The following is a 4,385-nucleotide window of genomic DNA, read 5'->3' on the forward strand; positions in this document are numbered from 1 at the left end:
AAAAGTACTATGCTAAGTTAGCAAAAAGGTACTATGGTCCCTTCCACATTCTTAGGCCAATCAATGAGATGGCCTATCAACTCAAGTTGCCCAGCCATTGGCTCATACATAATGCTTTCCTTGTGAGCCTACTAAAGCCTTACAAAGGAGATCCACCTCAAGAACCAACTATTGAAGACCCACTAGAGATCGAGGACCAAGAAGAGGTGCTGCAGTCCCAGTCCATTCTCCGACATGAAGACAAGGTACTAAGAGGCGGTAAGACTATCCGATGATATCTTATTAAGTTCAAGAAGTATCCTTTTGAAGATGCTAGATGGATGCAAGGCATACAATTAAAGGATAACCTAAACCTTGTCAATGCTTACAATGCTTCCCTAGAGTAAGCAAATGTACAAATGTTTAAAATGAACAAAGTTTTTGTCTTATAAGACTCTCTTTTTCTTTATTGTGCACAAATTTGAAGTAGTATGCATGCTTAGAACACCAAGTAGAGCTTGTCACTCTACTATGGAAGATTGATAGGACTAATGTGCAGACATGCTTGCGGCAGCTCAGCCTCTGAAGTGCCAAATGGACTAGTCATTCATTCTGGAACGATGTCGTAGGGTAACATAGGGATCCTCTACCCGCTAAGAAAAGGACTAATGAATATGCTTTATCTTCTCTACCCCATAGTCAAGGACGACTATGATTTCAAGAGACAGGTAATGTCATAATAATTAATATCTAATACTCCTAAATGATTTTCTCATGTTAAACTGATCATTTAATATGGGGAAGTGCCAAGGGAGAAAAAGCTGGAATATTGGTTAAGCAGGCAGACCGGCCACAGTAGGGATCCAAAGGAGGGAAAATAAGGATCCAAAGGGGGGCCATCTACGAAAGAGCAATGAGCAAAAATGGGCCTGAAAGACCCTAAGGTTCACCCCATAAAGACTTCCAAAATGCTAAGGTTCCAAAATTCAAAGGTTGTGTCCAATGGTCAAAGCTTATAAAAATTGGGTGTTTTGTGTGTGTAAAAAAAGTCTTCACAAGTCCCTACATAGGAGGGGGCGAGCCCAAGAAGTAGTAGATCAGAGAGAAACTCTCTCTCTCTCTCTCTCTCTCTCTCTCTCTCTCTCTCTCTCTCTCTCTCTCTCACACACACACACACACACACACAAGCTCCCTTTAGACAAAGGGAGTGAGGGACACGTGTCAAGTCCCTAGGCCAGATACCCACAAGGTGTACTCAAATCCTATTGGATGGCCATAGAGGTGGACCAATGAGAATTAGGCTAGAGTAAATCTAGTTTATTTAATTTAAAAACACTTAATAAAAGAACCAATAGGAATTAAGCTCTCTAGAAGACTATTGGACAGTCTCCCAAGGGGTCCAATGAGCATTCAACAACCCAATGGCTTGCCTGATTCCTATTGGCCAGGAGGCAAAGGGGTCCAATGAGATTTTAGTTGAATTAATTAATTACTGAAAGCTCTGACAAAAGGGGAAAGGGGGACACATGTCAGAAGACTATCACTTATGCTACTTAACTTTCATTGGCTAGGCTGGGAGAGGTCCAATGAGGTGCTGGCAAGAGCAAATACCAAGAGGGGTCGACCAAGAGAGAGAGGGGGCTGATTTTTGAAAGGCAATTATCCACACACACTCACACAAGCTCATGTGTAGAGTAAGAAGACTCTCTCTCTCTTCTCAACCTTTAATGGAAAGCTTATCACCTACTCCAACCTAGTGAGAAGGGAGGCCTACACTAACAACTCTTGGCTTTGTGATGCAAATCCAACCAACAGCCAAGTTTCAATGCATACTCATCTCCTCTACCATGCTAATTACTAAGCTAAGCTATGCTAATATGAGTGATTATCTGAGGAGATGTACATCTTTCTCGTAAGACAACTCCTTCCTCTCAGTCTACTCTCATACCCCACTATCTCTCACCATCTTCGAAGGTGTGTGAGGTCTTGGGTCTGAGACCGTGAGGGAATTTATGTTGTGTTTGATAAGTGTTTTGCTTATTGCTTGAAGTTTCCATCTTCATTGCACTAGCTAGTATTGAAAGAACACAAAGAATTGTATTGTAAAATGTCTCTCTTGATGGAAGAAACCATAATACAAAGCCTTTTGGAGGGGGGACCGGCTTCATGCAAATCCGGTCCTCAACTGTTGTCAATTGCTTAATTTCTCTCTCTTTTGAAGTATTGTTCATGCCATCTAACTAGGTGTTATACGTTTTGTTTCTCTCTCCACCCAAGCACTCTTGTTATTCTCATTAGGAATCTATTCTAATGAAATGCTCACTATGTTCATGCTATTTTCCGCTACACACAAGTTACTAGACCATTAATTGTTACATTGGTATTAGAGTACAAGGTTTCTCTTTTCTTGCTCAAGAAGGGAGGTCCTCAAGTTAGCTATAAATGGTTGATATTATTAATTGCATGTGAGTAAGTAGAATAGGGATTTTTCATTCTTCCAGTGCGCATGTCTTTGTGCAATTAACGGGGCATCACCGTCGAGAGCTATGGTCTTAATAGTGGAGTCCTACGGGGCTTGCCTACGGTTTAACCACTATTGAGCTATTAGAAGCTTGACAGGAGCCGATGCTGTTTTGGTGTTGAACGACCCTCTCTTCTATTCCTTGCAATTGATGGTATTCGAGCACCGGCTACAGTAGCTTGAGTGCTTTTTCTAAAGGGGTAAAGAGGAGTAGCAACTAGGGCTTGAAGTGCCAAAGTACACCTAACAAGTTTACACCTAAAAGTTGTTAGAATGGCTGACAATAGTAAAGAGAGTGAAATTAATGTTGATAACTTTTATTTTGCTAATGAGAAGGCTACTAATGATGCCCCGATGCTTGTTAACTATCTTGTTTCTAGGCTTCAACAAGCCATGGGCAATCCATCCCGCCAAAGTGAAGTGCAACGGCAGCTTCGTGCTCATGAGATTCTCCAAGCTCCCCACCATGACAAGAGAGCACTTAGGAAGCCTCCTTGCGAGACTTCCAAAAGAGACCTCTCTCCGATTCGGGAAAAAGAAGAGGATCCATATGAAGGGCTCAGAAATTTGCTCCTTGAGGACGCATCTCCTTTTCAAAGGAGAATTCAAGAGCCTCCACCAAAGGAACGAGAAGGAAGTGAGTCTCCTGCCACCTCGGCGGAGATGGCTCCACAAAGACGGCGGGCTAAACGCTCTCCATCACCTCCAAAACGGAGAAGACCATCGCATACTTCTCCACACCATACTTCAAAGAGGCATGACAAAAAGCAAGAGAAGAAAAAGGCGAGAAAGAGGACACCCTCTTCTCCATCTTCTTCATCCTCTTCCTCTTATGAAAGTGATGGTGAAGAAAAAGAAGATCAAGGCAAGAAAAAGGCGAGAAAAAGGTCACCCTCTTCTCTATCTTCCTCAAAACGGAGAAGACCATCGCATACTTCTCCACACCATACTTCAAAGAGGGATGACAAAAACCAAGAGAAGAAAAAGGCGAGAAAGAGGACACCCTCTTCTCCATCTTCTTCATCCTCTTCCTCTTATGAAAGTGATGGTGAAGAAAAAGAAGATCAAGGCAAGAAAAAGGCGAGAAATAGGTCACCCTCTTCTCTATCTTCCTCAAATTCTTCACCTTCTGAAGAAAGTGATGGTGCAACCTTTGAACCATCAAAAAGAAGAGGCCGTAGGAAATCCTATGCCGCGTGGAAGAATACCGAAGACCTTTCAAACCCTAGTTATATTTCGTAGATCATCAAGCTGGAGGGTACTTCGGATGCTTGCCGACGTGATGAGCATTCTCAAAGATCATATATTTCGTGCGATCAACCAATGGCAGAGGTCTGTTCTAGTGCTACTAAAACAAAAGATAATCAGATTTCAATTGATGATCAGTTGGCCTAATCTGGAGTTGAACCACCAAAAATCATTCTCCTTATGCTATCAGGGTGTTGGCGATGCAGACGGAAGAGGCCAAAGAAATGGAAAGAATAAATATCAAAGTGGACACAGATCCTATGAGCAAAGGTCCATGTACGCAGCAGCTATCGGATCAAGTTCTGGTATCGATACATAACGCAAGTTAATCAGCAAGGAGACAAGAAGACATAATTGCTGCCCAAAGCAGCTTACAACTCAGAGAGAGAGAGAGAGAGAGAGAGAGAGAGAGAGAGAGAGAGAGAGAGAGAGAGAAGGTAATATCGATCATAGGACATAGATCATAGAGTTACATCTACATGTTTTGTGTATGGCAGGGAGGACATATATTCACAACAATGCATGTTCCAATTACACAAGCGCGACTCCAGTTCAACAACATTGCAAGGTCCGTTATCTGCATCCAATTTTTCATGCGCATGCGTTTGCTTGGCGCAACACATAAACGCTACGGGGC

Source organism: Adiantum capillus-veneris, chromosome 26, assembly GCF_014529385.1.
Source record: "Adiantum capillus-veneris isolate H3 chromosome 26, ASM1452938v2, whole genome shotgun sequence".
In the NCBI taxonomy this organism is placed as follows: Eukaryota; Viridiplantae; Streptophyta; class Polypodiopsida; order Polypodiales; family Pteridaceae; genus Adiantum; species Adiantum capillus-veneris.